A 26,195-nucleotide genomic window follows, 5' to 3' on the forward strand; every position below is an offset into this window, starting at 1 on the left:
TTATCATTTATTATTAATCAACCTTATGGTTTGACCATTTCCATCCCTGGGCAGTCTTACCATTGAGTAGTCATATTCTCAATGTCAAAAGAGCATTTAGATCATGTTGACTATATGGGACCTAGATCTATAATCGAGGCTCCTGCCTATTTCTAGCAGGTATGTGGCCACCTAAAATCGAAGCCTACCTGACAATGGCAAAGGCCAGGAAGTCAGTCGAGGCTTCTTTGTCATTATTTTGGTCTAATTCTGACCCCTTTTCTGTTGATATAACAGGGCAGGAGAGAACACATCAGGGCCAATGTACCTATGGAAATTGCACCAGTCCTGAAGAACAGTCATATTGGACTCAAAACATTAACTCTGTTTGTCTCTCCACAGATGCTGTCAGACCTGTTGAGTTTTTCCACTAAGTTCTGTTTTTACTTAAAATTACACCAAGTCTTTTCAAATACAAAATACTGCTGGACTGGATCAATAAATAACCTTCTGAACAAAGTATATTAGCCTGAACAAATGAAAAATGTTACTGCTCATGGCAAACAATGCACGTTGGAAATGTACACCAACTTATCAGAATTTATCAGTGAGGCTCCTATATCAATATTTACATTTTAAAATGCACTTACATACCTAAAATTTTAAATTGAACAAGACTGGAAATATGAGCTACCTCACTGCTGTGTTTGAGTTCTGATTTATTTTATCCAAGAATGAAACAACCTTCAACATTTTTTTTTAAAAAATGTCACCAGCTTTACCTTTTAAAATAGGGAGTTGATTAGATCCTGACTGGGCCCACGATTGCAATATACATGAGATATGTGTCCAGTAACACGCCCTGGTCAATCTAGTCTCCTGGACTAGCTTCCATCACAGAGAGCATGGAGAGGAATTTTCCAGATCACCACCCCACAGCCTCACCCCCAAATTGGCCTTGGGATTTTGACCTGGTTTTCCAACTGTCCTGCATTCTAGGGAGCAAGAGATCGCTTGGCCTGATGCAGGAGACACCACAACTTTGTGGAAAAGGCTAAATGGACCAGCTCTTCTCTCCCTGTCCAATATTTTTGTATGCTCTTATGTTAAGCATACAGGTTGAGAACTGCTGTTTGAAAAATCCCCAAAGGAAATTGCATTTGAATGACTGTGCCCAGTTATGAATGTTCTCATCCCAAAACACTACGAAGGAAAATGAAGCAGCCTATTTGCGCAAGGAAGATGCACAAATTGAAAATTTGCGCATGAGCATGAAAGTACATACGTATAAAACAGATTGTTGTGCTTCAAAAACACTAGCATTTACATAGTTTCCTTCATGACCTCAATGTCCCAAGCACTTTACACGCAAGGAGTACTTCAGAAGTGTAGTAACTGTTGCAATGTAGGAAACAGCAGCCAATTTGCGCACAGCAAGCTCCCATAAACAGCAATGTGATAATGACCTTAGAAGTGATGCTGGTTGAGCAATAAATATCGACCAGGCAACCATGAATAACCCTGGCACCTGTGAATAGAGCAATGAGATATTTTACATCCACCCGAGCATGTAAACGGGTCTTGTTAAATTGAGGGCACTCCCCAGATTATGCTCACATCTCTGCAGTGGGACTCAAGCCCCCAACCTTCTGGCTCACTGGTGAATCTTGTCCACTGAGCCACAGCTGACAACTGCCAAAAGAATATCCAGTTAATCACTTAAGGTGCTGTTGGTTCGAATAATTAAAGACAACAGAACTGCCAAGTCATTCAGTCCCAGATACATGCATGGGACCTTGAGGTCACAGTTTAGTGAGCTTATTTTTTTAAACCATATTTTTATTGTAAATTAATGCAAGATTATCTTCCCACCCACATCGTATATATTATTTAACTCCAGGAAAAAAAGAGAGGAGCAAGTAGCTTGTGAGTAATATCTCTAAATATAGATTGTGAAAGACGGAAACAAAATTGTTTGACATTCACCGGGTTAAGCATGGAACATTCATCAGGAAGAATGCAGCGAATAATTTAATTCATTAATCCTTTGATATTGGCTGCCCTTTTCAGTTTTCAACATTATGTGCATATCATTTACAAAAGCTAACATTTTCCGTTCTTTGCTAATGGTGAATAGCAAGCAAAGAGAGAGGGAGAAAGGGAGTTGAAACCATTAATTTCTCCATGACCATCAGTGCTGTTCACAGCAAGATAAGATGTGCAGCGGGGCCAGGCTCAGTCTATCACATCCTCACAGACTGGGATATTTCTCTACTTTGTACTTGACAAAGATTAGATAACTCACTGAAATTCAGGCTGGCTGTTCAGACCCAAGTGCAAGAGCTTAGGATTGTAAACTCAATGTTCAAACCATCGCACTTCAACACAAACTAATGCCTTCCACATTAACGCACAGATGAAAAAACTTTCCAACATGGTTCGGGATATTTACTTGGCGTCAGTGGTTCAGTGGGTAGCACGTCACCTTGGACTAAGGCGGCCGTGGACTCAAGTCTCAGTATCCAGTCCCCACCCAGCTTCCATGCTGACCTTTCTGTTCACGGCCTGCTCCTGTTTTCCGGTGAGGATCAACACAGGCTTCCTTATCTTTCGATTCAGCAGCCTTCTGGACTCAACATTGAGTTCAACAATTTTAGATCATAACCTCTGCCACCATCTTGTTCCTTTCTTATTGTTTTGCTGGGATGGTCTCATCTTGTTTCTTTTTCTCCCTTCATGCTGCAATCAGATGTCTTTTTATGCAGCCATTCACACCTCATTTGGACACAACCCTTTGTTGCTTTACTACATTCTACACTCTTTGGCTGCTGCATCATGAAATCTTTGTATTTAATCTCCGCTGCCTTCCACCCTATCACAGAGATTCTCCTTCGTTTTTCCTGCCCCCCTCTCCCCTCCCCCGAGCTTAGCTCCTCTTACATTGATAGCTTCCTTCAGTTCAATGAAAGGTCATAGGCCTGAAACGTTAACTCTTTCTCTCCACTAATGCTGCTTGGCCTGCTGAGTTTGTCCAGCACTTTTGTTTTTATTCCCGTCTCCAGAGGATCAAGCACATAATCTAGGCTGACACCCCGATGCAGTACTGAGGGAGGGCCGTAGTGTCTGAGGTGCCAGCTCTTGGATGAAACTTGAACAAAGCCTCATCTGACCCTTCAGGTGAACACAACAGATCCCCCTGCATTAATTCAAAGAGCATGAGATTCTCCCTAATGTCCCTGCCACTATTAACCCATTTCTACTCTTTCCACTAAAATTAGGTTTAAAAAAGACAACTGGATCCCAATTTCCTACTAATGCTACACAACTTTGCCCTGAATGAGATAGCAAACAGTTGGAGTGACAACCCGTTCTCCTTTGTATCAGGTACACAGTACATTGAATCTGATAACATTTGTACTCCTTATATCATTGCAAACTTGCTTCTGTTAGAGCAAAAAGAAATCTGCATTTACTAGAGAATTAATTTGTATTGTAAACAGGTGCCGGGCGGGAGAGGCCATCGCTGGGCCTAGCTCCCGGTGCCGGGCGGGAGAGGCCATCGCTGGGCCTAGCTCCCGGTGCCGGGCGGGAGAGGCCATCGCTGGGCCTAGCTCCCGGTGCCGGGCGGGAGAGGCCATCGCTGGGCCTAGCTCCCGGTGCCGGGCGGGAGAGGCCATCGCTGGGCCTAGCTCCCGGTGCCGGGCGGGAGAGGCCATCGCTGGGCCTAGCTCCCGGTGCCGGGCGGGAGGGGCCATCGCTGGGCCTAGCTCCCGGTGCCGGGCGGGAGGGGCCATCGCTGGGCCTAGCTCCCGGTGCCAGGCGGGAGGGGCCATCGCTGGGCCTAGCTCCCGGTGCCGGGCGGGAGGGGCCATCGCTGGGCCTAGCTCCCGGTGCCGGGCGGGAGGGGCCATCGCTGGGCCTAGCTCCCGGTGCCGGGCGGGGGGCCATTGCCGAGCTGCTCACACTTAGTGGGTTTTTCTTTCATTTAGGAATTACACGAGTGAACGTTATATTGGTTACACCCTGGTGCCAGCCCCATTCCATACCCACTACCTTCTCTTCAAAATACATTGCCATAACCTCCCACAGGTGTTGGAAGCACTTTGGACCAGGTACCATTCTTCACATGTAAACCCAAAACAGCAAATGCGTCAAGAGTTAGTCAATCCTCGGCCTCAGCCATTGTCCACAAGCAAACACACTCTTGACAATGGAGATCACTGGACATGACCAAGAACTGTTTTATCCTCATTGTCATCCAAGGGTAGTGAGACTAATTGTATCACCCTTGCTTGCACTGCTAACATCAGTTGCCACGACAGGGATTCAAATAACTTGTATTTATAGAGAACCTTGAGACATAGTAAAGCATCCCAACGCACTTCACTGAGGCATTGTCAAAAAATTTGATACCACGCCACATAAAGGAGATATTAAAAACAGGTGACCAAAAGTTTGGTCAAAGATGTAGGCTTTAAGGGGTTTCTTACAGGAGGAAAGAAAATAGAGGCAGAGAGGTTTAGGGAGGGAATTCAAGAGCTTAGGGCCTAGGCAGCTGAAGACACAGCCGCCAATGAAGGAGTGATAACATCTCAGATGAACATGAGCGAGGCCAAAACTGGAGGAACAGATTTTGGAGAGTTGCTGGGCTGCAAGGGGTTAGAGATATGACGAGGCCATGGAGAGATTTGCAAACAAGGGCAAAAATTTTAAAATGGTCTCCCAGTCCGGCAGCAGCACAACGTAGGCCAGCAAGCTCGATTGTTCAGTCTCCATCCATAGAGATAAACTTTCATGTCATCACAGAATCCCAAAGAACATAACAGCCAATAACGTGGATAGCATTAGTGGAGGAATGAATTTAGTCACGACATTGGGAAAATCAACACCTCTTCTTTGGATAGTGGCACAGGATCTTTTATATCCACCTGGAGGGGCAGGTAGGACTTTAGTTCAACATTTCATCTGAGAAACAGAGCAGTAGTCCCTCAGTCAGCCTGGCTTATTTGTTCAAGTCTCTGGTGTGGGACTTGAACATGTGACCTTAACGTCAGGAGGTGACTGTGCAACTAAGGAGCAGTTAAGAGTCATGTAATCTATATTTTAATACAGGAATATTGATAGCAACTTGGTATAGTTAAGTAATTTCATCTACCACCTTTCTGGAGGCCTGCTACAACTGTTGTGAAAAAATTATAACAGCAACACTTGGTTCAATTATTTAAGTTGGTGCATGAGTGCCAATAGGGAAAGAGATGTGTAAGGGAGGAGGTACCAACTATTTTATGGGGTTACCCCAAGATTGAGGGGGAAAAATAGATGCAAGGTTTTAAAGGAGCAGATGGAAGTATAATTCAATTTTGAGCAAGAGCACCAAAGCTCAGAACACATTAAAAGAGAGAGAGAGCAAGCTCAGAATCCAACTAAGAGAATGCACATGAAATGAATACACAGTTGAACCAGTAAGATCACTGAAACAACTAACCTCAGTTCACTCCCTTACATTACTGGCTCAGGAATGACCCAACCCTGATACCTCAACACAATCACCAGTTGAAAACAATGCTGGGGGAAAAAGTAACTTAAAGCTCCAGACCACATGCAAGTCAGTGCACGGTGGCAGTGGTAATGTCGCTAGAATGGTAATCCAGTGGCTCAAACTAATGCTCGGGAGACATGACCTACCTGCTTCACTGATGTCCTTCAGGGAAGAAATCTGCCAATCTTATCTGGCAAGGTTGGCATGTGATTCCAGACCACAGCAATGTGGTTCACAATTAAATGCCCTCTGAAATGGCTGACAAACCACCCAGTTGTATCAAACCACTACAGGGGGGAAAAAAAGTACCTACACCACATGAATGGCAGCAATGGGGCTTAACCTCAGCTTAAAGTGAAGTTAGGGATCAGCAATAAACATTGGTCTTGCCAGCAATGATCACATCCCAAGAAAGAATGCTTTTTAAAAAAATTATCCCTTTGTGGAATGTGGGCGTCACTGGCTAGACTAGCTTTATTGCCCATCCCTAATTGCCCTTGAGAAGGTGGCAGTGAGCTGCCTTCTTGAACCGCTGCAGTCCATCTGGTGTAGGTACACCCACAGTGCTGTTAGGGAGGGAGTTACAGGATTTTGACCCAGTGACAGTGAAGGAACAACGATATATTTCCAGGTCAGGATGGTGAGTGGCTAGGAGGGGAACTTCCAGGTGGTGGTGTTCCTGCTGCCCTTGTCCTTATAGCAGTCGTGGGCTTGGAAGTTGCTGCCTAATGAGCCTTAGTCAGTTTAAGCAGTGCACCTTGTAAATGGGTCCGAAGTGTTGCATTATCAGCAGCCCCCCTTTCCCATAAGGATCCTAATGAATTCCGCATCTCTGTGGGGGAAACCACCCTTGTCCTGGATATTTAAGGGTTATCCCAAGTCATGAAGTGTCACTAAATGTACAGAATCCATCCACTACAGAATCCATCCAGCATCCGCTGCTAACCTCCACCCTCCCCAATTTCATATAAAATCTACTTCAAGCCCCAGCTTTGCCAAATTATTGTGTCTCTCTCTTGCCCCTTACACCAGTTCCTTTCCCCCTACTTGCTCTCGATCCAGGAGGACAGATCGCAAAACTCGACTTCATCCATCCATAGAGATCAAACCAAGTACACCAAATCCTATCCTTAAATAGTGCCGAGCTCACAGGAAAATCAATCAAAACCCAAAAGCAGTCTTTCATTAATTGACCAAGTTGCCTCTGTGCCTACTCTTCCTCTGCTTCCAAACTCCTCCATCCTTCTGAACTCACTCCAGTCATATTCAATTCATTAATGGTCCATTTAATTGATTTCAATCCTGGTTGTGTTCCAGTTCTGCTTCCCTTCCTCAGCTATCGGAGGAGGCCAGGCTACATCTCACCACAGCAGATCCTCAAGCATTGAGGCCTGGGCTCATTCAAAAGGTGTGTTTTCCCCACTAAAATTAATGGCACAGCAGATCAAAGATAAGGGACTTCAGTTATGTGGAACTACTAGAAATTTCTCATTAGAGTAGGAAGGAGAATTTAACAACAATAGTTAAAGTTATGAGGGGTATTGATAGAATAAATAAAGATGAAAGTTTCCACGGGCAGGAGGGTCAATAACCAGAGATGACAGACTTAAGAAATTGAGCAAAACATACAGGGGGAGGAGGAGAATTTAAAGCTAGAGGCTAACTCACCAAAGCTTTAACAGCACCTTCTGAGCCCACTATCTCTACCTCCTACAAACACAAGGGCAGCAGATGTATGGGAACACTACAACCTATAAGTTCCTTTCCAAGTCACTCACCATCCTGACTTGGAAATATATCGCCCTTTCTTCACTGCCACTGGTTCAAAATCCTGGAACTCCCTCCCTAACAGCACAGTGGGAGTACGTTCACTACATGGATTACAACGGTTCAAGGCCGTGGCTCACCACCACCTTCTCAAAGCCTTGCCAGCAATACCCACATCCCATGAATAAATAAAATAAACTTCTTGACCTAGAGAGTGGTTAGAATGTGGAACGTGCAACCACATGGTGTAGTCTAAGTGGACAGCACAAATGCTGTAAGGGAAAAGCTGGTAAACACAAGGGAGAAAGGAACAGAAGAAAATGTTTATAAAGGGGTGGAAGCATGGTCATATGGAACATAAATTGACTGGACTGTAAACTCAATGTAAATCTGCCTTTCAATGCATTCCAGTTGAGCTTGCCTTACTCCTGAAACCATGTAGGATGACTGGCACCTTTCACATCTAGCTGAAGGCACACACCACAGGGCAAGGTCTGCAGCAGTGACAATCCATCATGTTACTCATGCATTGAAAGTAAAAGCTTCAGTATTCGAGGCTGAAACGCCTTCTCCTGTGCTCTTTGTGAACTTGCTACTCAAGTAACTCCCATGACACTTGGATGACACCACCATCACCCCCCCACCCCCATCTCTGTTTCAGCCCTCAACTCAACATGTGCTGCGGTTCAGGCTTCCTTTCTCTCCCTTCCTTTACTCAAAATTTAATGATATATAAATCCTGGATGAGTGCATCTCCATCAAAACTCAAGCTTGACCCCATCCAGGACAAAGCAGCCCGCTTCATCAGCACTCCATCCACCACCAACATTCACTCCCTCCACCACTGACGCTAAGTGGCAACAGTGTGTACCATGCACAAGATGCACTGCAGCAACTCAACAAGGCTCCTTCGATAGCACCTTCCAAACCCATGACCACTACCATCTAGAAGTACAAGGGCAGCAGATACATGGGAACAGCACCACCTGCAAGTTCCCCTCCAAGCCACTCACCATCCTGACTTGGAAATATATCGCTGTTCCTTCACTGTCATCAGGTCAAAATGCTGGAACTCCCTCCCTAACAGCACGGAGGGCGTACCCACACCACATGGACTGCAGCAGCTCACCATCACCTTCTCAAGGGCAGTTAAGGATGGGCAATAAAAATAATGGGCTAGTCAGTAATGCCCACATCCCCTGAAAGAATTTTTTAAAAATAACCAAACTCAATTGCTTTTCCCACCCCTCTCCCCGACCTTTTTAAATTAAAGACATAAATGCCCCAGAGCCAAAAGGGAAACAGGCTTATTAATTCACTGAAATTCCTCAGGCATAATGAGAGCGCTGGACCACAGATGCCATTAACCATCAAAACACACCCCATCATGAACAAAATTAAGGGATTGCTTTTGGAAGGACTCAATTAACAGACCAACCACTTGAAGAGATTTTTTTTTTGTTTGAAGCTGTGAATATAAATAAAGCCAAAAGCACAGCAAGTCTACAGACCCGAGGCTTCATAGTCTTTTAACCAAATGTGTCCCAGCTTCATAGTTAAGGATTGCAGGACTCAATAGGAGCGTCAGTTGTGGTCCCTTTGAAGATGCTGCAATTTTTATCAGTTATAGGTTAGTTAACCAACAGCACAGCTGAGTTTGTGGCAGTTGAACAGACATCGGCAAGTGTCCACTGGTAGGGAGGCAACGCTAGTGATTAGCAGGTGCCTGGTCCAAAATTAGTATCAATAAAGCATTCAAAATCCCGAGCTGCCCATCAGACAAGAGTACTCATTCTACTAAATCTATGTTGTTGTTGAAGTAAAACATTCCAAAGCACTTCACAGCAACATAATGAGGCAAAAACTGACATAGAGCCAAGGAAGGCAACATTAGGTCAGACGACAAAGTTTAGTCAGGAGTTTTAAGCACTCGGTTAAAAAAGTTGGGGGGCGGGGAAGAGAGATTGAGGGGGAGTGAGAGAGAGAGAGAGAGATTGAGGGGGAGAGAGAGAGAGAGAGAGAGAGAGATTGAGGGGGGGGGAGAGAGAGAGAGAGAGAGAGAGATTGAGGGGGGGAGAGAGAGAGAGAGAGAGAGATTAAGGGGGAGAGAGAGAGAGAGAGAGAGATTGAGGGGGAGAGAGAGAGAGAGAGAGAGAGATTGAGGGGGAGAGAGAGAGAGAGAGAGAGATTGAGGGGGAGAGAGAGAGAGAGAGAGAGATTGAGGGGGAGAGAGAGAGAGAGAGAGAGATTGAGGGGGAGAGAGAGAGAGAGAGAGAGATTGAGGGGGAGAGAGAGAGAGAGAGAGAGATTGAGGGGGAGAGAGAGAGAGAGAGAGATTGAGGGGGGGGAGAGAGAGAGAGAGAGAGATTGAGGGGGGGAGAGAGAGAGAGAGAGAGATTGAGGGGGGGGAGAGAGAGAGAGAGAGAGATTGAGGGGGGGGAGAGAGAGAGAGGGAGATTGAGGGGGGGGAGAGGGAGATTGAGGGGGGGGAGAGGGAGATTGAGGGGGGGGAGAGGGAGATTGAGGGGGGGAGAGGGAGATTGAGGGGGGGGAGAGGGAGATTGAGGGGGGGAGAGGGAGATTGAGGGGGGGGAGAGGGAGATTGAGGGGGGGGAGAGGGAGATTGAGGGGGGGAGAGGGAGATTGAGGGGGGGAGAGGGAGATTGAGGGGGGGGAGAGGGAGATTGAGGGGGGGGAGAGGGAGATTGAGGGGGGGAGAGGGAGATTGAGGGGGGGGAGAGGGAGATTGAGGGGGGGAGAGGGAGATTGAGGGGGGGGAGAGGGAGATTGAGGGGGGGGAGAGGGAGATTGAGGGGGGGAGAGGGAGATTGAGGGGGGGAGAGGGAGATTGAGGGGGGGGAGAGGGAGATTGAGGGGGGGGAGAGGGAGATTGAGGGGGGGAGAGGGAGATTGAGGGGGGGGAGAGGGAGATTGAGGGGGGGAGAGGGAGATTGAGGGGGGGGAGAGGGAGATTGAGGGGGGGGAGAGGGAGATTGAGGGGGGGGAGAGGGAGATTGAGGGGGGGGAGAGGGAGATTGAGGGGGGGGAGAGGGAGATTGAGGGGGGGAGAGGGAGATTGAGGGGGGGGAGAGGGAGATTGAGGGGGGGGAGAGGGAGATTGAGGGGGGGGAGAGGGAGATTGAGGGGGGGGAGAGGGAGATTGAGGGGGGGAGAGGGAGATTGAGGGGGGGGAGAGGGAGATTGAGGGGGGGGAGAGGGAGATTGAGGGGGGGGAGAGGGAGATTGAGGGGGGGGAGAGGGAGATTGAGGGGGGGGAGAGGGAGATTGAGGGGGGAGAGGGAGATTGAGGGGGGGAGAGGGAGATTGAGGGGGGGGAGAGGGAGATTGAGGGGGGGGAGAGGGAGATTGAGGGGGGGGAGAGGGAGATTGAGGGGGGGGAGAGGGAGATTGAGGGGGGGGAGAGGGAGATTGAGGGGGGGAGAGGGAGATTGAGGGGGGGGAGAGGGAGATTGAGGGGGGGAGAGGGAGATTGAGGGGGGGAGAGGGAGATTGAGGGGGGGGAGAGGGAGATTGAGGGGGGGGAGAGGGAGATTGAGGGGGGGGAGAGGGAGATTGAGGGGGGGAGAGGAGATTTAGGGAGAGAGAGAGAGATTTAGGGAGAGAGAGAGAGATTTAGGGAGAGAGAGAGAGATTTAGGGAGAGAGAGAGAGATTTAGGGAGAGAGAGAGAGATTTAGGGAGAGAGAGAGAGATTTAGGGAGAGAGAGAGAGATTTAGGGAGAGAGAGAGAGATTTAGGGAGAGAGAGAGAGATTTAGGGAGAGAGAGAGAGATTTAGGGAGAGAGAGAGAGATTTAGGGAGAGAGAGAGAGATTTAGGGAGAGAGAGAGAGATTTAGGGAGAGAGAGAGAGATTTAGGGAGAGAGAGAGAGATTTAGGGAGAGAGAGAGAGATTTAGGGAGAGAGAGAGAGATTTAGGGAGAGAGAGAGAGATTTAGGGAGAGAGAGAGAGATTTAGGGAGAGAGAGAGAGATTTAGGGAGAGAGAGAGAGATTTAGGGAGAGAGAGAGAGATTTAGGGAGAGAGAGAGAGATTTAGGGAGAGAGAGAGAGATTTAGGGAGAGAGAGAGAGATTTAGGGAGAGAGAGAGAAATTTAGGGAGAGAGAGAGAGATTTAGGGAGAGAGAGAGAGATTTAGGGAGAGAGAGAGAGATTTAGGGAGAGAGAGAGAGATTTAGGGAGAGAGAGAGAGATTTAGGGAGAGAGAGAGAGATTTAGGGAGAGAGAGAGAGATTTAGGGAGAGAGAGAGAGATTTAGGGAGAGAGAGAGAGATTTAGGGAGAGAGAGAGAGATTTAGGGAGAGAGAGAGAGATTTAGAGAGAGAGAGAGAGATTTAGAGAGAGAGAGAGAGATTTAGGGAGAGAGAGAGAGAGATTTAGGGAGAGAGAGAGAGAGATTTAGGGAGAGAGAGAGATTTAGAGGGAGAGAGATTTAGGGAGAGAATTCTAAAGCTTAGGGCTTAGACAGCTGAAAGGAAAACCTCCAAGATGAGAGGGGAACAATTTTTTTAAAAATCAGAAAATGCTGGAAATACCCGATAGATCTGGCAGCATCTGAAGGTAGAAACAGTTATCCTTTCATGTCTGTACCTTTTATCAGAAGGGTAGGATGGAGGATGCACAAGAAGCCCAAGTTGAGAAATGCAGAGTTCAGAGGGGGTTGTGGCCTGACCCACCATGATCTTACAGAGATAGGGGGGGGGGACTGCCACAGGCGGGGATTTGAACACAAATTTTTAAATTTGATGCATCAGTAGACCAGGATCCAATGTATGTTGGTGAGCATAGGGGTAACAGGTGAACAGGACTTGGTGAGATTTAGGATACAGGCAGAGTTCTGGATGAGCTGAAGTTGGACGGAGGCAAGATGGGAGGCCAGTTAGGAGCCTGTTGGAATAGTCAAGTCAGCGTAACAAAAGCACAGATGAGGACTTCAGCAACAAGTGGGCTGAAACAAGGGTGGAGACACAGCAGTATAATAGAGGCTGTAGTTGTGATGGAGAGGATATTCCAGTCAACTATGGCACGAACCAGAACCCTAACTACACAGATGGCCCGCTACTGATGATCATACACGGCACATGCAGTCCTGCACATGGTGGATCATACATACCCAGCAGGAGGTCCTATGACCTATTCACGATGACAAAATGACAGAGCTTGGGGCAACGTGGGGGGGCATATAACCAGAAGTTAAGGTTGGCCTTCCCACAGAGGCCATAACACAGCTGATTATCAACGTTATCAAGAAGTGTTTGAGGAAGGAGGAATATGAAAAGCACATCTTGCAAATTGTTGATTTGATATAAACATGAATTTGTTTTTGGTGAGATGTTGTTGAACGACCATGGAGACTGTCCCAGTAGCTGACTAGCACCCTCAGCCAAGTTTCTAGTAAAATTTCAAGCAGCTTTACTCAGCAAGATTATAGCTGGAGGACCAATGGCTTTTCCTGTCCTCCAGAATCACAAGAGCATGACTTCACAGGGTTCCAATTCTTGTCCATTCAGCCATCTCCAGTCATGATAAACCAAGATGGTGGTTGTGGCAGACACAAAAAACAGCTTGCATTTTTATAGCACCTTTAGCATAGTAAAATGGTCTCCAAGAAGCATTGAAAAAAAAACTTTCGACAAAAAGGGTTTTGCAAAAAAATGGAGTGAAGAGTGATAAGGTGCCACATCAGAGGTTATTGCGGAAAATAAAAACTCGGCATAGGGGTAACGTATTAGCATGGATAGAAGGTTGGCTGGCTGACAAAACAAGAGTATGCATAAATAGGTTGTTTTCTGATTGGCAGGATGTAACAAGTGGAGTCCTGCAGGGGCCTGAACTTTTTACAATTTATACCAATGGCTTAGATGAGGGGAGTGAAGGAATGGTAGCTAAATTTGTAGATGACCCAAAGATAGGTAGGAAAACATGTTGTGAAGAGGACATAAGGAGGTTGCAGATGGATATAGATAGGTTGAGTGGGCAAAGGTCTGGCAGATGGAGTATAATGTGAAAAATGTGAGGTTGTTCACTTTGGCATGAAAAAAAGTATAACTTAAAATGGAGAACGGCTGCAGAATTACAAAGTGCAGGGGAATCTAGGTGTTCTAGAGCATGAGTCACAAGTTAGTATGTAGGTACAGCAGGTAATTAAGGCCAACGGAATGCTGTCCTTTATTATGGAGAGGATTTGAACATAAAGTAAGGATGTTATGCTTCAGTTATACAGGGCATTGGTGAGACCACATCTCAAATACTATGTGCAGTTTGGTCTCCTTATTTAACAAATGCATTAGAGGCGGTTCAGGGGAGGTTTACTAGATTGATACCTGGAATGAGTGGGTTGCCTTATGAGGAAAGGTTAGACAGACTGGGCTTGTTTCCACTGGAGATTAGAAGAGTGAGGGGTGACTTGATTGAATTATAAGATCCTGAATGGCCTTGACAAAGTGGGGGCGGAAGTGATGTTTCCTCTTGTGGGCGAGTCCAGAACTAGGGGCACTTTTTTTAAAATTAGGGGGCATCCTTTCAGGACAGAGATGAGGAGAATTTTTTTCTCGAGGGTTGTGCAACTTTGGAACACTCTGCCTCAAAAGGTGATAGATGCAGGGTTATTGGATATCTTTAAAGACAGAGGCAAATAGATTCTTGTTAGGCAAGGGAATCAAAGGTTATCAGGGGTAGATGGGAACTTGGAATTAGAAATACAAACAGATCAGCCATGATCTTATTGAATGGCGGAGACGGCTCGAGGGGCCGAATTGCCTACTTCTATTTCCTATGTTCATATGTCAGAGGGCTAGAGGATAGACAGTGGTGTGGTATATAAAAGAGCAGCCAGACAGAAGATGTGAAGGACGGCACAGGAAGTGTGTTGTACAAGAGTAGTAAAGGGTGTATGTGGGCAAACAAGGCTAGAGGCGAGAACTGTGAAATTAAAAAACTTAAGCAATGAAGCTTCAGACAAAGTAGAAATGAAGTCAGGTTATGCGACTCATCGCCTAAAACTGCAACTCAATCCCCATACAAAACATATCAGCCACAATTGCAACCCGAGGATCATTAAAATTCATCATTACCAGCAATAACTTCTAGCCTATTAATTCTCATTTAATTCTGTGAAAAAGGTTGGTCTTTTGTAATGTTATGGTGTGGCAATAATGGAAACCAGGCTCAAAAAAAAGGGTAGCACTAGGTACTGAATATTCCTGTATACAAGATGTTCAGGAAATGCCAGTCTTGTTTAAGGACAATATGACAGTGCTGGGGGGGAGAATGATGTCCTGGAAGAGTCAAGGACAGAATCCATTTGCTTAGAATTAAGAAACAAGGTCCTTGAGAGCCTGGAATGATTCTAGCAATGAGAATTACACTACAAGGTTAGGTTGGAGAGGTTGGAGAAGCTGGTGTTGTTCTCCTCAGAGCAAAGGAGGTCAAGGGAGCTTTGATAGAGGTGTACAAGATTGGGACAAGTTTAGATAATATAAAGAAAAGCTGTTCCTACTGGCTGATGGTATAAGGATTAGGTGTCACAAGTTTAAAGTTTTGGGCAAAAGGGTCAGGGCGATGTGAGGAAGAACTTTTTTAATGTGGTAATGAACAGGAAGTCGCTGCCCATGAGGGTGGTGGAAGCAGAGATGATCAATGATTTCAAAAGGAAATTGGATGGGCACTTGAGGGAAACAAACTTGCAGGGATAGAGTGGGGGAATGGGACTGACTGGATTGCTGGCATAGACTCAATGGGCTGAATGACCTCCTTCTGTGCAATAACAATTATGGCCTGGAATAATTATGCATTTTACAAGATGCACAAAAGCCTAATTTGCAGGGACAGGCTTGAGAGAGAGATATAAATGAAATATGTGTACAGCATTAGATGAAGTTGCGCGGGAGGAGATGCATGTGGAGCATAAACACGTGCTTAAGCCAGCCAGGCTGAATGGCCTGACACAGCGTTGTACATTAGGTGAAGTTTGTTTTTGGCTCCAGTCTGGGTTTGTAGTATTATAATCTTATTGATCACAATACAACTCATATTCCCCTGTAGATACCGTTTTAGTCCAGACGAGGTTCTCTCTCACTAGTCATTGCCAGTAGGAAAGGGACAACAACAACTTATATTTTTATATGCATCTTTACTGGTCCCAAGGCACTTGACAGGAGCAATATAAAACAAATGAGGTTGGGCCATATTAGGCCAAATGACAAAAAGCTTGGTCAAAGAGATAGGTTTTATGGAATGTCTTAAAAGAGGGAAGCAAGGTAGAGGTGCAGAGAGGTGTAGGGAGGGAGGGGCGAGGCCATGAAGAGGTCTGAAAGCAAGCAGCCAGTGTAGGTCAGCACGGGGGTTAAGAGATCAGGACCTGGTACAAGTTAGGACATGAGCAGCAGTGTTTTGGTTGACCAAATAACTGTTGGGTAGAATGTAGGAGTACATTGGAATAGTCCAGTCAAAAGATAACAAAAAGGTATTAATGAGGGTATCAGCAGATGAGCCGAGGCAGCAAAAGTAGTCAGGTGATCTTACAGAGATAGAAATAGGCACTCTTTTTAGTGATGGCTTGGATATGTGGTCAAAAGCTCGTCACAGGGTCAAATACGACACCAAGCTTATGAGCAGTCTTGTCCTCCACTGAAGCAAATGAATCAAGTTAAACATATGGTAGTAAAATACTAAGTATGGGAATTCTCATGCAATTATTCGCTCAGCTATTTCTAAACCCTGGAAATTCTCCAAGTACAGTAGCCAGTGGATTATACAAACTCATTTCACTCATACCAGGGAACATCCTCTATCTCAAAAGAGTTAAAACCAAACTCAACCAGACTAGCTACATAAATGCCATAGTTGCTATATCAGATCAAAGGCTTGAAATTCTGCCATGGCAGCTCATCTCCTGACTCCCCATAGCCTTTCCATAATTTCAAGGCACAAGTCAGGAGCGTGACAGCACTCTCCACTTGTCCAAATGAACGTGGCTGCAACAACATTCAAAACTAGACACCATCGAGAACTAAGCAATCCACTGGCTATGCATTTCATTTACTAGCCTAATCCACTCCATCACTATGGCTGTAGTGTCTACTACCTACTGGACTTTTATAAAAATATTCATTCATGGGATGTGTGCATCATTGACATGGCCAGCATTTGTTGTCCATTCCTAATTTCCCTTGATGATGGTGGTGGTGAGACTCCTTCTCGAACTATGTTCGAAGTTCTCGAAGGGCATGTGGTGTTGGTGTATACCAGTATGAAGCACTCTAAACATTCTGCACCTGTCAATGAACTCAGCCTGTGCATCTGAACGATTAAGAATTTGGGGAGGCTGCAATTGTTTTTTCTTAAATAGTTCTGATGAACATCCACTTAAGAAATAATATATTGCACACACTAAACATTGGATATTCAATACTTTTCATATGCAACTTAAAATAAAAACCTATTGCACCTTCCACAAAGGCTGCTTCTGAATAATTTAAACTCCCCTGCAATAAGAACAAGGGCACTTTATATTCCCAGCAGTATCTCCTACGACTCATTAGAAGCATGACTCACAGATCACAATGACATTCTTCAACTACAAACCATAAACTGAAGATTGACTCTTTACATTCCTCAAAAACAAATCCTTGCTGGGATAAAACATGCAACCTGGTCCCGGGTCTCTCCATTTACTGTTCTTGAACTACCTCATGACACTGCACAGGAAACAGTCACTCCCATCCTCAACAAGCATATCACATCCACTCAACTTTCCACACCCGAGCCCCACAATCCAGCCGAGCCCCACAATCCAGCCTCTTTTGTTCTTAGTTATCTTGTTGGCACATCCTGCTTGAATTTGGTGGGTCTGAAGGTTTGAGTAGGCTTGTTAGCAGCCTCATGGGCGAATAAATCCTAAATCAAAACAGTATTCTGTTAGTATCGGTGAACTTGCATTTACGTGGTATCTTTCATTGCCGCAGGGCACCCTGACACATTTTGTTCCAGATGCTCGTGAAGCACCTCAGGCATGAAAGTTGCTATATAAACACAAGTTGTTGTTGCCAGCAGCCTATCCAGTACTTTGGAAGCATGGTAATTGACCTAATGTAGGAAATGCGGCAGCAAATTTGCATCCAGCAAGCTCCCACAAACAGCAATGTGATAATGACCAGATAATCTGTTTTTAATTGCATGTGTTAGTTGAAGGATAAATATTGTCCAGGACTCAGAAACTAAATTCCCCTGCTCTTCTTCGAAATAGTGCCATTGGATCTTTTACATCAACCTTAGGAGTCAGGTCCTCCTCTTGTTTGGAAGGCGACATCTCCAATAGTGCAGCACCACCTTAGTACTACATGTCCTGTAGTACTAGATTTGGTGATCAAGCTGCTGTGGTGGGAATTCTTATATAGAGGTTAATTTAAGTGGTGCACATGATTCATGGCACAAAGGCAGCCTGCAAAGATAAAAGTTCTTTCTTTATTCTTTCATGGGATGTGGGCATCACTGGCAAGGCCAGCATTTGCTGTCCATTTCCAATTGTCCTTGAACAGTGACTTGCCACACCATTTCAGAGGTCAGCTAAGAGTCAACCACATTGCTGTGGGTCTGGAGCCACATGTAGGCCAAACCAGGTAAGGATGGCAGATTTCCTTCCCTAAAAGGACATTAGTGAACCAGGTGGGTTTTTACAACAATGATAGTTCTCATGGCTGCCATTACTGAGGCTAGCTTTATATTGCAGACTTTTTATTAATTGCATTTAAATTCTATCAGCTGCCATGGTGGGATTTGAGCCCATGTCCCCAGAGCATAGCCTAGACCTCTGGATTACTACAGCGACATTACTATTACGCCCCTTCCTCCTGGCCAAGAAGGCGGCCCTCAAACAAGTCACACGGCAATCAAGGGTGATGAATTAGTTCACCGGTGTGCTGCAGCAGAATACCACCCTATATTGGGCAATTACCAAACTTAAAACAAATAAGCAATTGCAATGCTGTAGTGGAGAACATGAATGAAGCAAACCAGCTGGTATCCAGAAAAGTGACCATGAAGCAGTCAAATTCTCAGAAATATCCAACTGGTTCACTATCTTTAGGGTAGGAAACCTGCCGCCCTTACCCGATTGACACGTACACCAGCATGCTTGACTCTTAATTGTCTTCAGAAGTGGCCCCCAAAAGCCACTCAATCATATCAAAACTGCTACAGCTCTGACTGCAGCAATTCAAAAAGGCAGCCCACTACCACTTGAGGGCAACTAAGGATGGGTTAAAAAAAATGCCAACATTTACTTCACAGGGGGAGAAAAATCTGGTATTCCAAAAATATTTGGCCAATGAACATTTCTTATTTCAGATTGAAATCTGAAGCCATTTAAAGTTCATAGTACACAATGTACCAGCATTGAGTACAGTAGAACAGTTAGCACCTGCCCCAGAGTAGTCCATTCACCCATTCAGACAACCTTCACACTCATCACTCTGACCTTTGCCTTGGTTTAAAATTAAATAAACTAGTTTTCAGTTCCAGTGGATGCTTGGAGCCAGTTAACTATCCCATCCAACACCCTGTATTTAACACTCACCGCAGCAGGCAGAGAGTCAAAGAGTCATTTTTCAACAGCACAGAGCAAGGCGATTCAGCCCATGCTGGTTCCTTGCAGAGCAAGTCCCACTCCCCTGCTCTATAACCGTACCCCTGCAAGTTTATTTCAAATGTCCATCCTATGGACCAGAAGCTCTGGGACTTGATCGTGCATTCATAATGCACTCAAACAGGTTATCAGCCTGTAAATCCTTCCAATACGCCTGGCAGCAGAAAGGTAAGAGTGGGAAAGTTTCCTGGTCAGCCATACCGCAGAAAGCAACAACAAACAACTGCAGTACTTTGCCAAGATAATCATGGACCAATCTAATGGAAGTCCATGGTCGCAAACATCCCCTAATGGCATGGTACCTAAAGGAGGAGGATAGAATAGCCTAAGTAGTGTGACCTTAAATAAAAACAGAAAATTCTGGAAAAACTCAGCAGGTCTGACATTATCTGTGGAGAGAGAAAAAGACAAAGTTAACATTTCAAGTCCTTATGACCCTTCTGAGCTAAAGAGAACTGGAAATGTGGCAAAATTTACACTGTTTAAGGGGGGTGGGGCAGGTGGAGTTGGATCGAAGGCCAGTGATAGGTGGAGGCAAAGCAGGAATTGACAAAGATGTCACGAATAAGAGGACAGATGGTAGTGGTTAGTGCTAAAAAGGTGCTAATTGTGGCGTAACGGTAAGAAAGCAAAATGTGATTAAAACAGAACAAGGATGGCATTGTGTGAAAGAACAACATGGAACAAGAGACAGATGGCCCTGTAGGGGATGGAGTGGGGAGAGGGGGCAGCGGTGGGAGGGAAGAAAGGATAGAAAATGGGAGAAAAACTACAGATAAATGAACAAAAATACAAGTGGGCAAAAAATGAATGTAGAAGGGGGTGGGGATGGAAAAATGAGTTCATGGTCTGAAGTTGTTGAACTCAATGTTAAGCCCGGAAGGCTGTAAAGTGCCTAATCAGAAGATGAGGTGCTGTTCCTCCAGTTTGCGTTGGGCTTCACTGGAACATTGCAGCAGGCCAAGGACAGACATGTGGGCATGAGGGCAGGATGGTTTGTTAAAATGGCAAGCGGCCGGAAGGTCTGGGTCATGCTCACGCCTTCCTCCCCCTCCCAGAACCATGATAGGACCCCCCTTGTCCTCACTTTTCACCCCACCAGCCTCCACATTCAAAGGATCATCCTCCGCCATTTCCGTCAACTCCAGCATGATGCCACCACCAAACACATCTTCCCCTCACACCCCGTCAGCATTCCATAGGGACCATTTCCTCCAGGACACCCTGGTCCACTCCTCCATCATCCCCAACACCTCATCCCCTTCCCAAGACACCTTCCCATGCAATTGCAGAAGGTGCAACACCTGCCCTTTTACCTCCTCTCTCTTCACTGTCCAAGGGCCCAAACACTCCTTTCAAGTGAAGCAGCATTTCACTTGCACTTCCCTCAATTTAGTCTACTGCATTCGTTGCTCCCAATGTGGTCTCCTCTACATTGGGGAGACCAAACGCAGACTGGGTGACCGCTTTGCGGAACACCTTCGGTCTGTCCGCAAGCATGACCCAGGCCTCCCTGTCGCTTGCCATTTCAACACTCCACCCTGCTATCATGCCCACATGACCATCCTTGGCCTGCTGCAATGTTCCAGTGAAGCCCAACGCAAACTGGAGGAACAGCACCTCATCTTCCAACTAGGCACTTTACAGCCTTCCGGGCTTAACATCGAGTTCAACAACTTTAGACCATGAAGCCTGTCCTCCATCCTCACCCCCTTCTACATTCATTTTTTACTCACTTGTTTTATTTTTATTCATTTATCCATAGTTTGATTCCCTCCCCCATCCCCAATTTTCTATCCTTCTTTTCCGCTCCCCACCACCACCCCACCCCCTACAGGGCCATCCGTCTCTTGTTCCATGTTGTTCTTTCACACAATGCTACCCTTGTTCTGCTATAATCACATTTTGCTTTCTTACCTTTATGCCACTATTAGCACCTTTTTAGCACTAACCACTACCATTAACATCCCTTTGTCCTCTTGTTCATGACATCTTTGTCAATCCCTCTTTTGTGTCAACCTATCACTGGCCTTCTATCCAGCTCCACCTGCCCCATCCCACTTTATTAACAGTATACATTTCATCACATTTCCACTTCTCTTCAACTCTGAAGGGTCATCAGGACTTGAAATGTTAACTTTGTTTTTTTCTCTCTGCACAGATGCTGTCAGACCTGCTGAGTTTTTCCAGCATTTTCTGTTTCTATTTCAGATTTCCAGCATCCGCAGCATTTTGCTTTTATCTTAAGTGTGATCTTATCGTTATTGCTTCTCAACTCTTAACCAAACAGACTCTGTCCTTGCACCAAGGAAATCCTGTCTTTTCAACACTGCAATGTCTTCCCCAATCAGTAATTTATTTTTTATTATTCTTTCATGGGGTGTGGGTGTCACTGGCAAGGCCAGCATTCTTTGCCCATCCCTAAATGCCCTTGAACTGAAGGGCTTACTAGGCCATTTCAGAGGGCAGTCAACCAGATTGCAATGGGTCTGGAGTCACATGTAGGCCAGACCAAGTAAGTGCAAGATTATGAGTGGCATGGACAGGGTGGATAGGGAGCAGCTGTTCCCCTTAGTTGAAGGATCAGTCAGAAGGGGACATAAGTTCAAGGTGAGGGGCAGGAGGTTTAGGGGGGATGTGAGGGAAAACATTTTTACCCAGAGGGTGGTGACGGTCTGGAATGCACTGCCTGGGAGGGTGGTGGAGGCTGGTTTCCTCACATCCTTTAAAAAGTACCTGGATGAGCACTTGGCACGTCATAACATTCAAGGCTATGGGCCAAGTGCCGGTAAATGGGATTAATTAGGTAGGTAGGTCAGGTGTTTCTCACGTGTCGGTGCAGACTCGATGGGCTGAAGGGCCTCTTTTGCAGTGTGATTCTGTGATGGCAGATTTCCTTCCCTAAAAGGGCATTAGTGAACCAGATGGGTTTTTGCAACAATCGATGATAATTTCATTGTCACTATCACTGAGACTAGCTTTCAATTTCAGATTTATTTATTGAATTTAAATTTCACCAGCTGCCATGGTGAGATTTGAACCCATTTCCCCAGAGCATTAACTGGAGTCTCTGAATTACTAGTCCAGGCACACCCTATCTTTTTTGCCTTCTCTATCTTTTCTGAACACTTTATATCCTTACATATTAAGAACCCAGTGCTCAGCAGTTTTAAGTCACATTTCTATTACAGCATTGCCACCACATCATATTCCCACTGCTACTTGTGTTTATAACTCACCAACCTTATTCACCACACCTTGTGCATTTACATACAAGCATTGTAAACCTGTCCTGCATCCCTTGTAGTCTTCTTTTTGGAAAAATATACTTAATTCATGAAATATCTGAAAGAACATTGCAAAACATTTCTAAATGGCTATCACAAAAAGCACAATCAGATTCAACTTTTCCACATGGATCACGAGGTGCTTCAATACAATCAATGAATATTACAGTCATTGCAATATGGTCATTACAGACAGTGGTATTGGAGTTATCAACATACATCATGTTGCACTCAGATGCTTCAATACAATTATGATATATTTAGTATTCACTACATACAATCTTTGAGAGTTGTGCAGCCCGAGGGGTCTATACAATTCCCAGCTCCGCTGCACTATGGCTGAAAGGTGTTAGACAGCGACCTTTACCCACTGGGCCTTTGCGGCAGCTGCCCCAAGCTTTAGTGCGTCCCTCAGCTCTTAGTCTTGGCCCTTGGGATGTGCCAGTCTGCAACACTCGGTCGGGGACAACTCTTTGCACTGGAAGACCAACAAGTTTCGGGCAGACCAAAGAGCGTCTTTCATCCAGTTGATGACTCTCCAGCTGCAGTTGATGTTTGCCTTGGTGTGTCCCCCTCGTGGTCTTAGTCTGCTATCTAATACGGTATTACTTCCTTGTCTAGCACTGTCTAACACTCACCTTCTGCACCTACTTGTATATGAAGGTGCCCATCCCCCCGCCATCACGATTTCTGAAAAAATGATTTGGCTATGGCGATAATCAAATGAATGCAGAGCCCAATTTAGATACATTAGAGGAAAACTGCTACATTCCATTATTTTGTTATATCGCTGCTTAAAACAAACTCAGCTCGGAATATCTCGTGATATCAAGCTGGTTGGAAATCACCGCGCCTGTCAAACATTGGACTCGAAGCACTTTAAATGTAAATTAGAAACAATCACAGCGACCATCATCTTTTCTAAGGGCTCGCAGTGTAATCCGTTTCCGTACAAACCATCCAAATCCAGTTGAAATTCTACCATATAGCAAGCCAATGAAACTCAATAAAACTGGGGGGCGAGAAATACCTTGGCCCACTTCTGCCCTTTCGAGGCAGCCACCCCTAGCCGATTACAGCCGCACAATACGAGGCAATCAGCCTCAGATGGGACGTTAAGTGCCACCCCCATTATCTTTTAAATGAAAATTGTGAGCTGCGAACAAGTAAACTGTCCAACAACGCTGAAACTGTGAAATTAAAAGTTCAGATCATATTTAAAACTTTAAACAAGTGTGGGCTTATATAAATCTGTAAGAGGACTTTAAAAACCCCACCACCTCCCCAAAAGTAGTACTATTCTTGAATATAATTCAACCATGACTAAATTTAGGTTTCATTTCCGTTTAAAGAACTCGAGATATCTTGTGCAAAGTGTTCAAAAGGTTCACTCCAGTTGATAGTGTTCAAAGTCGCCTGAATTAAACATACAACTGAGTAAAGTCCACCAAAATGTCTTTTCCCCACCCCACAAAAAAAAACAGACGCACACGAGGCCAACAACTTGGGCTAATTCCCCGCCGGGTTTAAACTTGCGCAAGAACGCAGGGAGTTGCACTAATTCAGCTTTCACCACCCCACCCCCCCTAGACCTAGTCAGCCACTCCTGGCTGCCTCTATCTGCATTGCAGGGCCCGAGAAGCGATGGTAAATCAATGGGCGTTTTTCCCCCCACAACCAAAGTTTGTGGCTCCTCTTCGACCACCCCTTACCCCTTCACTTGCGGGGAGGACGACTGGTCGAACCGCCAGCAGGTCCGAGCTCAAATCTCCCGGTTTCCACACGAACGTTTTGGGTATCGATTACTCATCCGGGGTGGCGGCTTTTCCCCTTCGGCCGTGTGGGGTGGGGTGTGGAATCAGAGTTCAGGCGCCTCTGGCCGGGAGGCGCTATCTCCTCCGGAGAGCGAGCGGGGTCCGTGCCTCCGAAATCCCCAACGTTCCAATGGAACGCACGCTCGATACCCAACGTTCCAATGGAACACAATGTATCAAAACTGACAATGCCCCGTGTGAATTTCACATCCACACACAACTTTCTCTCTTTTCTCAGGACCCCCACCCAGCCACCAAGCTCCCCCCTCCTAATGTACTTCTTCCCTGTCATGTTCAAATTCTTTCATAAATGAATCGAAAGCCCTTACCCGCAAACTCTTGCCGTGGCTGGGTGGCCTCTTAAAATGAAAGAATTGCTCAGAGTCCTCCTCGTCTGCAGCAACCTCCCTCTCTCCTCTCGCTGTTTCGTTGGGTCCGTCCCTCTTTGTCGCGGCCGGCTGGAGCGGATAAGCAAACATTGAGTACGTGGGAAGCGAAGCGAGCCGCGGATGGCTGCTGGTTGGGGGAAAAGTGAGTGGGGTGGGGAAGGGGGTATGTTTGGTGAGAAGTATTTTTTTTTGAAGAATAAGCAGGGTGCGAGTGAAGGGCGGGTCAACATGAAATAAATTCCCACTGGCTGGGCCACATAGTGAAACTGACCAGGGCGTTTTGTCAATTTCACACCGCCGTCTCCTTTCTATTGGACACTGCTCACAAAAAAATACACAAGGCTGGCAATTGTTGTGACAAATGTACGTGGTCTTTTATTTCCTCATTTTAATCGTCCCTTTAAAACTTTGAATTTTACCCCAATAATAAATCATATCTTTAAAAAAAACAAATTAAGTCCACATGACTGCTCTTTTGACGTCAGCAGGTAACTGGCGTTTCCTGGATGAGTTTTTTTAAAAAACGTTGCATCGATTGCTCAGGGAATTTACCACCTTGTAACGTCACAGTCTGGATTTAAATACTAGGTAAAGACCAAAAGGGAAGTGGTGAGTGCTTTTTTCCCCCTTACTGCCTCCCACCCCTTTTACCAATGAGGATTTGACACAACTGCAGCCGCACAAGTAAATACACTCAGCTACATAATTCATAGCACAGGCTGTGGGGGACACATTCTTCCTGAAATTTCGCTTACCACGTGTGAGCGTCTGGGTCAATAAATAAGTTTCTTCATGAATTAGCTAAACAAATATGCAAATATGTGGACAGGAATGTAAGAAATGTAGCTAGCTCTCACCGTGGCCTCCGCTCTCCGCTGTATCTCTGGCCTCTTTGCTGTCCGTGGGCAATTGACAGTACGTGGGTTGGCTTAAATCGTCACTTCTTCACTAAAATATAGTGTGGTCTCTGACGGATTCCAGCGGCAAATCGTGTCTTTCACGACTAAGCTCAGCAAACCGGAAAAAAGAAATTGAACTATTTCCCCACCCCTTACACACAAATTAAACAATTCAAAACTGGACGTACCTCAAGAATGCAGTTTCTTGTTTATTTTTAAAACTTTGAGAGGCGTGCAACTGGTCTGAGAGCAAGAGGATGTTAAGTAAAAATTTCAACAGCACCTTCCAAACCCACTACTACTACCATCTAGAAGGACAAGGGCAGCAGATAGATGGGAACACCGCCACCTGCAAGTTCCCCTCCAAGCTACTCACTATCCTGACTTGGAAATATATCCCTGTTCCTTCCCTGTCGCTGGGTCAAAATCCTGGAACTCCCTAACAGCACCGTGGGTGTACCTACACCACATGGACTGCAGTGGTTTAAAAAAGCAACTCACCACCACCTCAAAGGCAATTAGGGATGGGCAATAAATGCCAGTGACACCCACATCCCATAAAAGAACAAATAAAATGTGTTCAGACTAGTGATGTGAGTAAATAAGGAGAAATTATTCCTAGTGGCTGGCAAATCAGTAATCACAGGACACAGATTTAAGTTAACTGGCAAAAGAACCAGAGATGAGATGAGAATTTTTAAAAAAATTATGCAGCAAGTTAAGATGATTTGGAATGCACTGCCTGACAATATTGGCCCTTAATTTGCTGTCAAAATATTGGGGAGGCAAATAGCATACGAACAAGGAGCAGGAGTAGGCCATTCAGCCCCTCGAGCCTGCTCCATCATTTAATAAGAT

At 45.6% G+C, this 26,195-nt stretch overlaps 1 protein-coding gene across 7 annotated transcripts in view; it reads right to left on the minus strand.

Moving 5' to 3' along the window:
* The window catches only part of LOC144687463 (GTPase KRas), a 63,935-nt gene extending 39,063 nt beyond the window's left edge, over window positions 1-24,872 (minus strand). The window contains exons 1-2 of one of the 7 annotated variants that reach the window (XM_078553650.1): window positions 24,379-24,799; window positions 22,192-22,256 (exon numbers count right to left, since the gene is read on the minus strand). The gene's annotated coding sequence lies outside the window, so the exon portion shown is untranslated. Of the gene's footprint in view, window positions 1-7,492; window positions 7,572-22,191; window positions 22,257-23,947; window positions 24,197-24,378 lie in introns of those variants that run through there. The other 6 variants (XM_078553648.1, XM_078553647.1, XM_078553652.1 and 3 more) reach the window with 6 other exon arrangements.
* Between the last annotated feature and the right edge of the window lie 1,323 nt (window positions 24,873-26,195).

The sequence above is a fragment of the Cetorhinus maximus genome, chromosome 12 (genome assembly GCF_964194155.1).
Source record: "Cetorhinus maximus chromosome 12, sCetMax3.hap1.1, whole genome shotgun sequence".
Lineage (NCBI taxonomy): Eukaryota > Metazoa > Chordata > Chondrichthyes > Lamniformes > Cetorhinidae > Cetorhinus > Cetorhinus maximus.